Raw genomic sequence first — 13665 nt, forward strand, 5'->3', positions numbered from 1 at the left:
GGGTCTCGGCGGACCGCTTAATGATCTTTCCAAATGTTGTTTGTACCGGTAGCTAACTATTGTAAAGCGCTTTGGATAAAAGTGCTATATAAAGAAACTTAATAATAATTAACCTTTTTTGTTCTACAAATAAAAGCACATAACTCCTATTTTAATGTCAGTAGTCTTACCTTTCTAATGCGATGGATGTGCCCTCTCTGCCCCACTGCAGCAGCCCTTGAGCTAGGTCTGGGAAGGAGGGTGGGGGTCTCTCCCTCTCTCACCCACCATGGCAGCCCCTGAGCTGGGACTGGGAATGAGGGGGGGGTGTCTCTCCCCTGCCACAGCAGCCACAGAGCTGAGGCTCAGGAGGAGGGCCATCTCTCCCTGGTATCCGCAGCCCTGGAGCTGGGAAAAGTCTCCTCTTTCTCTCGCTGCCACAGCCCTGCACATCCCAAATTCCCCCCACCCCCTCTTCTCACCCCACGGCCCCCTCCCACCTACCCCCTATTCCCCCCCAAGGCCACCAGCTCACCTTACATGTGCGTCTTCTCCAGGATCCAGGCACCTAATTAGGTGGGTGGCCCTTCATTCTCTTGTGTGCGGCCACCCAGGCGCACACCTTAGAGGGAACTATCCGCTGGTAGTCCATGGACCATAGTTTGAGAACCTCTGCTGTATCCTAAATAATCTTGGGGCTAAATAAATTATTCTCTAATTTACACCTCTTGGTGAAATGATATCTTGGGAACGCTATTGCAGAGCCTCACACAGCAATAATGTCCATATTCTTTATGAGAGTAGGTCAAGAGCCTTACAACAATAACAGAATGGCCAAAGAATGTGCAATGTGTTCTGTCAGATCACTTATGGCCTCAACATGGATGATGCCCAACAAGCTGGGGACAAAGCGTTTGTGGCAGTAAGTACACTATCCTACAATAAAGAGCCGATGGTACAGTTAACATATTCTGCTTTTTCTTCCTATTTCTAAATATTTAGAAATATGCCCGTAATAGTTAACTAATGCCATTTTTAAAATTTCTCAGCAGAGCCTTGAGATATTGAGGGCTCAATGGGGCATAGAGGGGTCGTGTATCCAGATTTCCTCTAGAAGGATGACTCTGTACAGTACTGGCTGCTCATCCACTATGAAGTGATGAAGGTTCCTGTCATTCATGCTTGGTTCACATAGATCAATATGCTAAGTTACTGTGTCACTATAGTTGTATGAGTTTACTTTAAAAACAAGGGACCTACTTCTCTCTGGGTGGAAAGAGTATAGAAGTGGCATGGCTATGCCATAAAAGGGTAAATAGACATATACTGGCCACTTGTTGTGCATGTCTTATTGCATAGCCATTCTTTTGTTGTTGTTGTGTCTTCCGTTATTCTGCAGGAGCCCAGAGCAGCAAACTAACTGTTAGTAGTATTAATCACAGTTCACTTTTAAAATTTGATTTCAGATCACATTTGTATATGCTAATAATTAAGCTTGCATTTTCCTACACAAAACTTTGTAATCCTTGCTTCTCTTTCTATCCACCAGGTGTTACTCTCCAACTAGAAACTGCTGTGCAGTGTCAAACTCAGCGCGGTTTCACAGTGGAGGTGGTGACAAAGGCAAGTGACAAACTGTGTGTTTCACTACGGCTTGACATCTGCTTGCATCTCTCCATGGAAACTGCCAATCATTTGGCCTTACCTGGTGGTTTCCTTGGAGGAATTCAAGGAGGATTAACATTACAGAGACATTTGCTGTGTGCACATGACTTGGCTTTGATAAAACTGCAATGCAGTGTATGTGAAACATCTGTCAAGGAACACAAGAATAAGAGAAAAGAAAAGGAGTACTTGTGGCACCTTAGAGACTAACAAATTTATTTGAGCATAAGCTTTCGTGAGCTACAGCTCACTTCATCGGGTGCATTCAGTGGTTTTCCGATGAAGTGAGCTGTAGCTCACGAAAGCTTATGCTCAAATAAATTTGTTAGTCTCTAAGGTGCCACAAGTACTCCTTTTCTTTTTGCGAATACAGACTAACACGGCTGCTACTCTGAAAAGAATAAGAGAGTACCTGAACAGAACAGATGTGTATTCTGCAGCATTTCAAAACAAGATTTTTACTGTAAATGCTGGGCCTAATTCTACAATCCTTATTCACCAGTGACTGCAATATTGCTATTCATACAAGTAACTACTATTCAGGGTGCAGGGGCAGGACCACAGCATTTACATTTAGGCCTTCCTTTTTGTTTATCTGTTCAGATACAAGTTCAGAATTGTTGGGTCTTGTCATTCCCCTGCTACAGTTGATGCTATTTCTAACATCTAAAGCAGCCATATGGAATATGTAAGGCCTACGCTTTGGTAGGTATTAGAAATGTTTAAGGAGGAACAAGATTATGAAGGCTAGCTCACAAGTATTAATAAGTCACTAGCCTGTCTTATCACTGGTAATATATGTATGTGAACTGAGCATTTATACACAGGTCTTTTGCTTATTATTTTATATCTTATGTAATTGTAAGTAAACCTAAATTTCCTTTGTAATACATTGGTATGCCTAATAACCACTAAAGTTAAAACCTGGTTAAAACATAACTGATTCATTACACAGTGGATAGAGAACCCTTATAAGGGTCTGCCTTAACTAAAACCATACATCACCTTCATAGCAGACAAATCTATCTGCTGTGTTTTGGCAGAGTTATCAGTTACAGATATTAAGCAATATTCAAGAACCAGAGACCAAGGAGCCCACAGGCAACTGTGCATATTAAGAAGTTGGTACCAAATTAAAAAAAAATATTTCCCTTCTTTCACTTTGTGTGCAGTGTATGATAGTATGTAACCTAAGAATGTATTTCAGGGAAGTAGCTGTTCATGATTTCAGATATTATTAGAATTTGATACCTTCCATATGTATACCCCAAGGTTGGGGCTGCATTTCTCATTGAGACAAAAATGTCAGAAGATTTTGTTTTCTTGTGCTAAATGTATAAGGAAGGTATTCCAGTAAAATATTACCTCAATAGTGATGGCAACCCATGATTGGTTAACTCTTTCAATTTTGGATAGATTTGAGGCACTGTGAGGATTGGGACCTTTGCTGTGCTAGTTTATACTTTCAAAGAAGATCCATACTCAACTGCATATAGGCTTTATATTTTATAGAATTGTGTTTGCTTAACCACTATATTGGTATCTAATGTTATGAGGTTTCAAGAATACAATTTTGTTTTTTGATGGGAAAAGGAAGTCTTTTTCTTCTTATATATGCATTACACCTGTAATATACTTTTCTTGCTAGATGTATTTGGACATATAGAGATACTACATCTCGTCATGTTAGAGATACTACATCTCGTCATGCTATATTGTCTGACCTCTAGTGGTAATATAGGTAAATTATATATGATTCTATTATGGGGCATTGTGTGATATAGTAAGTATCCTTTTATGGTTGACAGGTACCTTGTTCATGAACATCTAGTAGATAGTTAAGGAAAATGAGGTGACTAAAGGCATAAGATCAGTTCAATCATAAGGTAAAGAGGTTCTATAAGGCCTGAATGAGGAGAAGGGGTCTGGATGTAATGGATCTCCTACAAACAGGGTAATCTATTCTATGCAGACCATAAAAAGCCACATCTGTAAATGCATGAGCAGAACATCACTTCCTATTCTGTCAAATGTGTTTCCAACCCCAAAAAGTGTGTGTGAAACATATGTTAAACACGTTGTTCTGGGAGTGAGCATATGTGGTTTATTTGAAGAGGGTTCTTTTAAAAAAATATACATGTAGTTGCAAATATACATGGCTCTGAAGGATGTACGGAAGTGCAAGTGAGCTACACATTTACAGACTATGGTACATGCATTTTTGAGAGCACTAAAATGAGTGATTAGACCCCAACAGTTTGGAGGCAATATGATATAGTGGATAAGAGAGCAGACTAGGAGTCTGGAGGAGGATTCTTGACCAGATCCTCAATCTGGGCCAAATTGGTGTTGCTCCATTAACATAAATGGTGCTGTGCTGATTTACAATAGGGGAAGATCTTGCCTTCTATTCCATTTTAGCCACTGACTCACTGTGTGAGCCTAGGCACATCATTTAACTTCTCTCTGCATCCATTCACTCTTCTGTAAAATGGGGACAGTAATGCTTACTTATCCATCGATCTCAAAGCACTTTTCACAGATAAGTGCTATATGAAATATTGTATATCACCCACTAATATACAGGTAGGGCACATAATTGAGAAGATATTTTGACCTGAAATTATAGGCAGTAATGGCATCCTCTAAATCCATATATATATATATATACTGAGTGAGATTCTTGCATGATATAATCCTACTTCTGAAAGTGCAAATTTGATATGTTCTGAAACTTACTGTTCCTAATATATTAGTTATTATCCATTCCTAAACAGAGTATTGAGTGCAGTTATATCTGAGTGCTTCATAACTATCTGCATATTTAACAATTATAAGTGCTGTACAGAACTGTGGATGAGGGACATACATTTTGATCCTACAAGGACAGACACAGTGACCATGCATCCGATGAAGTGAGCTGTAGCTCACGAAAGCTTATGCTCAAATAAATTGGTTAGTCTCTAAGGTGCCACTAGTACTCCTTTTCTTTTTGCGAATACAGACTAACACGGCTGCTACTCTGAAACAGTGACCTACAGTTACCTGATAGGGCCACGGAACATATGTTTATATTGCTGTACTAGTGATTTGTGCCTTACCAAATCCTAGTGACCTTCCAGATGCTGCTGCAATCCTCTATCTAGAATCCATTTTGGTATAGTGGCCTCATCAATAGAACAAATATCTTGAATATAATATATCGGCAAAGGTATAACTGCTTCCAAGTGGGTACACTCTGAAAAAGAACCTTTTTTGTAGCTGTTCTTTTCTGTGAATGAGATATGGCAGCAGATCATTAAATGTCAGCACATGCTAATTTTCTATCTGCTGCTAATCATTTCTGGGGGTTTTGAGGTTCTAACAAAGGTAGAGCAGCTTCACAGCCATGCCTTTTTTTGCTATTACAGCTTTCCTTAGCAGGAAAATTTTATTTTTCTGGTGTACCCTAGGCAGTGCAGTTGGTGAAAAAGGACATTCTTCTGGTTAAAGCTCAGGATATCTGGATTCTGTTTCTGCAGCCTTGCTGCGTGACTTTGGGCAAATCATGTAAATGCTCAGTGCCTCAGTTTCCTCATATATATAAAATGGAGCTAATGGTTCCCAGGCATGTTATGGGGGGAAATTCATAGAATGTCTGTGGGGGGATTAGATATTCTAGTAATAATAAATACATGGGTGATTCAGGAAGATCTTTTTATGTTAGGTATTGGAGTGAAGGGCTCTATAGAAAACCTAACTGCTGCACAGGTAAATATGATCCTAAATGGTTTATTCTGCTCTTTTATGCTGTGAAACTGATGGTACAGCTCTGATACTGGTTTCATTAACTTTGTCTATAAACTTCAGTTTTGGAGCAGAAAACAAGCTTCCACATAACACTTCACTGTGACCTCAGCAAAATGGTCATTGTTTCACATGAATACTATGGAAAACAAAGAGAACAAAATCAGATTTAAGAATTACATTTAATAGAAAGGCGTGTTATAGTGGATTGAGCATGAGGCTGGGAATCTCGGATTTCTGAGTCCTAATGCTTCTTGCGGTCTTGAACAAGTCACTTAACATCTCTGGCTCAGTTTCTCCAACCTGGAAGTTGTGAGATTTAATTAGATAATGTTTGTACAGTGTTTTGACTATGAGGAGTAGTAAACAGGCTATACATTATTAATTATGTAAAAAAACCCCACTATACTGAAGGGATGATAAGGTTGCAAAGTTAAACGCTCAAAAATTAAGAAATGCTTGAGTTAAGGTTGCCCAGGTAACGGGATGCTGGAACAATTTGCATAGTTGGGCTTCTGAGAGGCATTGAACCAAACTGTAAACCCTGTATATAAAGGAAACCACTTCCAGCCAGGGGGTGCAGCAGCACCCCCAATTCCAGAACCTATGCCAGGCAACCAATGATTAAACCACCAGATTCACCAGTGGTAAAACCCTTGGCAAAGTTACAAGCAATTGAAAACAGGATTTATAATGGGAAGTATCCGGCAACCTTAGCTATAGGCTATGCTACCAGCTCTATCTATAATAAGAAGCAGATGACCTAGAATAGATTAAATTCACTTTTGGAATTTTCAATAGAGCCTTGTTTTTGATGATGCTGTGGATTCATTTTCTAATTTATAGTCTAGAAAAAAACCCCTAATGTAAGAACTGAAATGTATATTGGATACAATGTGCATTGTGTTCAAAACAAAACATGTGAATAGTTAATAGTGTGTAGTCATAATGCAGAACATTACTTGAAATAGTATTTATTGGCATGCAGGTTTAATTATAGGTTTCAGAGTAGCAGCTGTGTTAGTCTGTATTCGCAAAAAGAAAAGGAGTACTTGTAGCACCTTAGAGACTAACAAATTTATTTGAGCATAAGCTTTCATGAGCTGTAGCTCACGAAAGCTTATGCTCAGATAAATTTGTTAATCTCTAAGGTTTAATTATGTTCTTCAAATACAAACTTTTTTCCTTGCTATTGATTTCTTATTTACCCCCAAAAGATACATATCATGGGAGCATTTTTATTTATTTATTTATATGTATTTGTTGCCCTTAGTGGAGTGGGCCAGAGGGCAATATTTTCAGTTTTGATTCAAGGCAACAGAAAGGGTTAATCCATCCCTGTCAGCAAAGCATATATAATGGTGCTCACATAAAGGGGTCTTTAGGTTGCTTTTTTTGCTAGCCCAAACAATGTGAATGCAATGAAATGTCTGTACATTGTTAGACTGAATGGACTCAACGTTGTGTTCTTTTGGACAATATCTGCATAATGTAATATTTAGCCATGTGCACATCATTGGTGCAACCTTAAACTGAGCATTTTGTGGAGTTGTACAATTGTTGGGGGTGGAGGAGAGGGGAAGAACATGTGGTGATATATTTTGAGGATAGGATGCTGAGTTGGTACCCTACTTAATTGATGAGAGGACACTGGTGTCAAACTTCCATTTACCCCACATTCCAAAGAGAAAAAAGGAAGAATTAAAATATCACTGCTGGAGCTCCCTGCCCAACTTACATCCAGGTGAACTGATGATGCAGAAAAATTAACATGACATCAATCACAGTTTTGCCAGCATGAAGGCTGCAAGATCAGACCCTAAGAATTCTCATTTCTTTCTCTGGATTTCTCTCTGAGTAACACTTCTTCCACTTCAGATTTAATTTTTTTTTCTCCTGGTGATTGCTTTTGCTTTATTAGTATTTATTCTGTGAACTGTGGCTGAAGCATGTTTTACTGATTGGGAATTGATTGGGCCTTTCAGATGCAGGAGATAGAGACAGTGCATTTGCATAAAACCCTTTTGTATACAATTTAGATCTTTGTTATTTCCAGATCAGACACTCAGATTTCACACCATACATTACAAGTAATCTCTAGCAAAACATCAGTAATGGGATGTCAAATGGACAGAACATTTAAAATATTATCTGTAATATTGTAATGTCAAAGGAATGAAACATACTTAGAAATTAAGTGAAAATGCATTAATACTGGATTTTTAAAAACTATACTAAAATAATGTGAAGGGTTATTCAAATGCTATCAGATGAACGGTGTAAATGGACTAGTTTGACAACCACATATCACCTGTATTATCCAAAGTAGCCTCTTCTCCTAACTTTCCATTAATTTCAGTGGCGCACTGGCACATGAATTTAAAGCGGCAGTTCAGGAGTTGGAAGGAGGTGAAACATCCAGCAGTGAAGAATATAAATTAAGGACATTCAGAATAATGGATGATATGTCATCCTTAGAAGGAGACTTTTACTCTACAGAGAATTGTACATAATGTCAAAACCAAAAATAAGCCTGTTTACCATTAAGAGGCCAGATTCATCAAAACTGGAACAGTTAGATGTAAATGAATCTTCCCATAACCATCTTAAACCCTTGTGTCTCAAGGTTTGCATTGAGGGAGGGTAGAAAGGGCTACTAACACTCTTTATTTGGATCTCAGGACTGGGATGAAGAGGTAAATCACTCCACTCAACAGCAGATGCTGCTGAAGGGATAAATTGAATCCAGTGTTCCAGCTTTAATCCATTTTATAAAAGATGGACAGGCAAAACTGGGATCTGGATTCAGACTCTGTCAGAATAGATCGGTTTCAGATCCAGCCTCTGGGTTTGAGCCTATATATATAATTTTCAAAAATCTCCCAAAGGCTGTAGATAGTCCCCATTATAGATATTAAGTTTCAGTCTAGAAAAAAAATCTCAGCTTCTAAATAACCAGAACTGTCAAAAGCCTACCAATGCACATAGATATTTTGTGATTTCATACAATGTTATAGATACTGGTTAACTTCCTTCAGTCAGTATTTACTATCTTGTCACTTGCCTTGAAATGAAAAATGCAACCACTTTGACAAGTGGATTTAAAAAGTTATCTATTTTCACAGTAGCTTCCACAACTTAGCATTGTATACTAGCTTTCTCCCTCTTGCTCAGTATAGAGGTAGGTGTGTATTCCTCCTTTTTATCCACAGATGATTGCTCAAGGGATCTAGTACTCTGCACGCTCGCATATGTGGCTCTCACATTTAAAGTTTCTACTTCAGACCTAAAAATGACCTAGCCAATTTTCTTCACATTTGACGAAAATTATTTACTCTTCGACTGAGATCCATGATGCTTATTTTTATCCTGGACTGAAATTATCAGCCAAAAGATAAACATAGTCTTTTGTGCCTTTGTTTACAGATGTTGCACCTCGTTATTTTTTTAAAAATAAATTTAGTAAGTTAGATTGTAGAGCTACTGAATGCATCAGGAGGGGTGAATCAAGCCCACTATAGACAGGTGAATGAATACCTGGGTCATAGGTTCAATCATAGACTCATAGGACTTGAAGGGACCTCGAGAGTCCAGTCCCCTGCACTCATGGCAGAGCTAAGTATTGTCAAGACCTAGACCATCCCTGACAGATGTTTGTCTAACCTGCTCTTAAAAATCTTCAATGATGGAGATTCCACAGTCTCCCTAGGCAATTTATTCCAGTGCTTAACCACCCTGACAGTTAGGAAGTTTTTCCTAATGTCCAACCTAAACCTCCCTTGCTGCAATTTAAACCCATTGCCTCTTGTCCTAGCCTCAGAGATTGAGAAGAACAATTTTTCTCCCTGCTCCTTGTAACAGCCTTTTATGTACTTGAAAACTGTTATCACGTCCCCTCTCAGTCTTCTCTTTTCCAGACTAAACAAACCCAGTTTTTTTCAATCTTCCCTTATAGGTCATGTTTTCTAGACCTTTAATCATTTTTGTTGCTCTTCTCTGGACTTTCTCCAATTTGTCCACATCTTTCCTGAAATGTGATGTCCAGAACTGGACACAATACTCCAGCTGAGCCCTAATCAGCACAGAGTAGAGCAGAAGAATTACTCCTTGTGTCTTGCTTACAACACTTTTGCTAATACATCCCAGAATGATGTTCACTTTTTTTGGCAACAGCGTTACACTGTTGACTCATATTTAGTTCATGGTCCACTATGACCAGATCCCTTTCCTCAGTACTCCTGCCTAGGCAGTCATTTCCCATTTTGTATGCATGCAAGTGATTGTTCCTTCCTAGGTGGAGTACTTTGCATTTGTCCTTATTGAATTTCATCCTATTTACTTCAGACCATTTCTCCAGTTTGTCCAGATCATTTTGAATTTTAATCCTCTCCTCCAAAGCACTTGCAACCCTTCCCAGCTTGGTATTGTCCGCAAACTTTAAGCAAGAACCTGTTTCAGCTGGGTTGGTAAACTTCGATTCATGATAACATTTTTTAATTGGAAGGGTTTTTTTCAGACTTTGTGTACCAAGCTAACCTTTGGTGTAAAACCATTTACTTCAATGTGCTTACATGAGAGATGAATTGATCTATAGTTCCAATGATAGGTAGGGGAAAGAGAAATTACCTAATGGGGAAATTGCCCTTTAAGTACTTGAACCTAGCTTATTGAAATCAATAGGAGCTTTAACATTGACTTCAGTGGGTGCAGGATCAAGCCCTATGAGCCTGATCAAAAGCCTACTGGAGTCCATGGGAGTCTTTTCATTGACTTCAACAAATTTTGGATCATGGCCAATGGGAGAACTAACTTGTATGCAGCATTCCAAGCTAATCAAAAATATTGTAAAGCTAAAGAATCCCACATTATAACTGTTATAGGCTGCAGCATAAGCCAGGCAATTTATTTATATTACAGCAGTATGACTCACCGAAACACTGTTGTTCCCTGCCAGCAGCCTACCAGGACGCTGAGGGAGTCAGAAAAAAGTGGTACTTATCTGAGGAAACAGTCCAAAAAAGAAATACATGAGGACATTTTAGATACTTTTTGTTATGGCTGATGGCACACCGTGCTCTTGCTGATCATTTAGAAACTATTGTCCTGCTCACTCACTGTTCAAATTACTTTATCTAACTTTGACCCACCCATTTATCTTAATATGTCAACTAACATTTGAATATGTATAGCAATTTTTATCTGTACACTTTCTTCTTTGCTATAGCTTCTTGGAAATCTTTTTCTTCCCCTTGTTACTGACAATGGTGGATTCTCCATCACTGAATTTTCCTCTTAAGAAAAAATAGTGCAAGTGTTGATTGCAGGTCAAAATAATAATTATCATTCTAAGCACGGTGCAACTTTGACTATCTTCCCATTTGTTAAGGAGATTGGAAAGTATATGGGAATAGTATCTAAATTCATTATTCATCGTAAAACAATCAGTTGAAAGAGAACTTCCTTGTGTGAGTAGATTCATGTGTAATAGAGATGAGAACAAACCAACCTCCCCACAGTATGAACTTGGGGGATGAGTGGGAGGGTAGGGCTCAAAATCTGGATTTCTAATGCGCTCCTCTGCATGTATACTTTCTTTCTGCTCCCACTTCCTTGTCCAGCAGTGAGAATACAGTTTTATAGTTATCTCCCTAATTTACATACATTATTTTTTCGAAGGCCAGTTGCTATGCCTCTTGTATATATTACTCCACATTTTCACATGAGAAGAAAGGACTACTCTCTAGTGGACTGAAAAGTTATTGCAGTCCCTATGCCAACTGTAAGCTACAGGGGCTTTCTTGCATATTGATAGTTCTTCTTCCTCTGACAAAAAGCCTTAAGGGTAAAATACAGACCAATTAACAAAGTTGCCTGTCACCCTGATTCAGCAAAGGACTTAAGCACACACTTGAATTTAAGATCTTTCTCCAGTAATCACTTTATTTTAAGATCTTTCTTCAGCTCATGCTTAGCTTTGCTGAATCTGGGCATATATGTGAAAATAGATAAAGTAGTGATGTGGATATGTAAGAAGATAATTTTAAAAAACTACAAAGAAAGAGATAACATTCTTTTGTTACTGTTATATTGCTACCTGTCATAAGAAGCTTGTTACCTCAGATCAGTGATTGAGACATAACATATGTTCTCACCTGATGGCAGGGGCTCAGGTTTTCATTGGCTTTGACTGAAGCACTAGTAATTAGTTACAAGTGACTCATTCACAGCGAACAATTTACCTGATGATTTTTGGAATCTTTCTCTGATCACAGAATATCCATGAGCAGATTTTAGTTTTCTGAAATGTGTTCATTATAGGAATTTATTTGATGAATAGCTCTTTGCATTTTTCTTTTTTACTCTTGTTATTGACAGGAAATATTCTAAATTCAAGCTCTGTTGCTTTGTTGAGACTGGGCAAATAAGTCACATGTTACCGTTTTCTGGTTGGATGAACACACACAAAGGGTATGTTGTTGACCTGAATTTTATGGGTTAGTTGTTATGACTCACCACTGATCGCCTCCAACCAGAAGATTTATAGGTTCTTGTCCAATTCAGACTACAGGGTCTGAGAACTCAGAGTTCTATATTGGGAGAGGACTTTCGGGGTGCTTGGCAAAAACACACTGAGGACAATACCAAATTGATAAAAACTTTGAGATTAACAAAAGAATAATAAATGCTATGAAACTTATGACTGCAAAACAGTAAAAGAATTCCAAAACTTTTGGTGGTAACACTCCTATTATAAGTACCTTAACTTAACATACTCACACCCTTCCTTGAGGACCCACTAACAGGAGGTGAAGGACCAGCCTTACTCCTGGCATGCCCGAGAACAGGATGGTTCTGGCTTCCCAAATAGTTAGGAATGTTGAGTAGTTATACTATACTACACAAGCCGAGCTGATAGCATGATGGAAGATAGAATGATAGGTAGATAAAAAGATAGTCTATAGAATATAGGAGAACAAAGAAAAGAGCTCTCTAAGATATCCATACATGGTATTTTATAGGATCCTGAGGCTATGTAATTCAGGCCCAACCTACTATACCCAAATCTTGTTTCCGTACCCTAAGAAATTTATGGGTATCCTTATCCTATAGGATAGTGGATTATGACACTTACTCTCTACATATTAACAAGGATTGTCTCATTCCAAAAACTGCCAACCTAGGCTCTCTTGGCGACTTCCAGGTTTGTGGTGTACCCTGCAGTTACCAACCAGTTGCAGATGCCGAATAAACCTCTTCAATGTTGTGTGTAGTTCTTCCCTTCGGTTCCCCAAAGTTCAGGGACCATTTCTGTCTGTGCAAAAGGTTGCCAGCATTTATGCTGACTTACTCTTAATTGATCATACTTTTAGCTATTTAGCTGATTTTACCGGATACAAGCCTGTAGGCTACTTGCATTTCAGCAAAACTTATTCTATGTATAACTATTCGGAAACACATATCATATGCCTCAACACATCCTAATTTCATAGGAATTAATAACTGATAAAATATAAGAATCATATATGAAATGCATTAATTCAGAAAGAGAAACATATTATTTGTTATGGCTGGCTGGATAAGTAGGATATAATAGCTAGCAAAATAATCCTATGGGCTACAATGTCTAGAATGGCTGCAGGAGAGTGCTTCCCAGCCTGAATAGACAGACCTGTGCTAGCTGTGCTGGAGCTAGCGCACTAAAAATAGCAGTGTGGCCACAGCAGCATGGGCAGTGCTCGGTCTAGGCTCCCAAGTACATACTCAGGAGGAGGTGGGATTGTACTCAGGCAGCTAGCCCAAGCCATCACCATGCTGCCATAGCAACAGTGCTATTTTTAGCACACTATCTTGAGCAGAACTAGAGTGTGTCTTTCTACCCATGCTGGGAAGCATCCTCCCAGCTGCTGTGTGGATATATCCTTACTTCCAACATGAGAGTATCAACGAGAGGGGGCCCTGGCAGTGGAATTCTCTGTGCGGGCCTTGCAGCTTTGGAATCTGTTCAGCTTTTGATCTGGAACAGCCTGGATTTGCTGATCGTCAGGGCATGCTGCAAAGCTTGTCATTTCCCCACATCATTTGAAAATGAGAAGGAGAATTATAAGGTTGGGAAATTGTTGGAGGGGTAGGAAGATTTGCATTTTCAGCTGCCTGGCTTATTGGGGGTGGATTATATTTAATTGTACTGCTACACTTAGGATATTATTTGTGCTGTATTTTTAAGCTTTGTCCTAG

This window comes from Natator depressus, chromosome 1, assembly GCF_965152275.1.
Source record: "Natator depressus isolate rNatDep1 chromosome 1, rNatDep2.hap1, whole genome shotgun sequence".
NCBI lineage: Eukaryota > Metazoa > Chordata > Testudines > Cheloniidae > Natator > Natator depressus.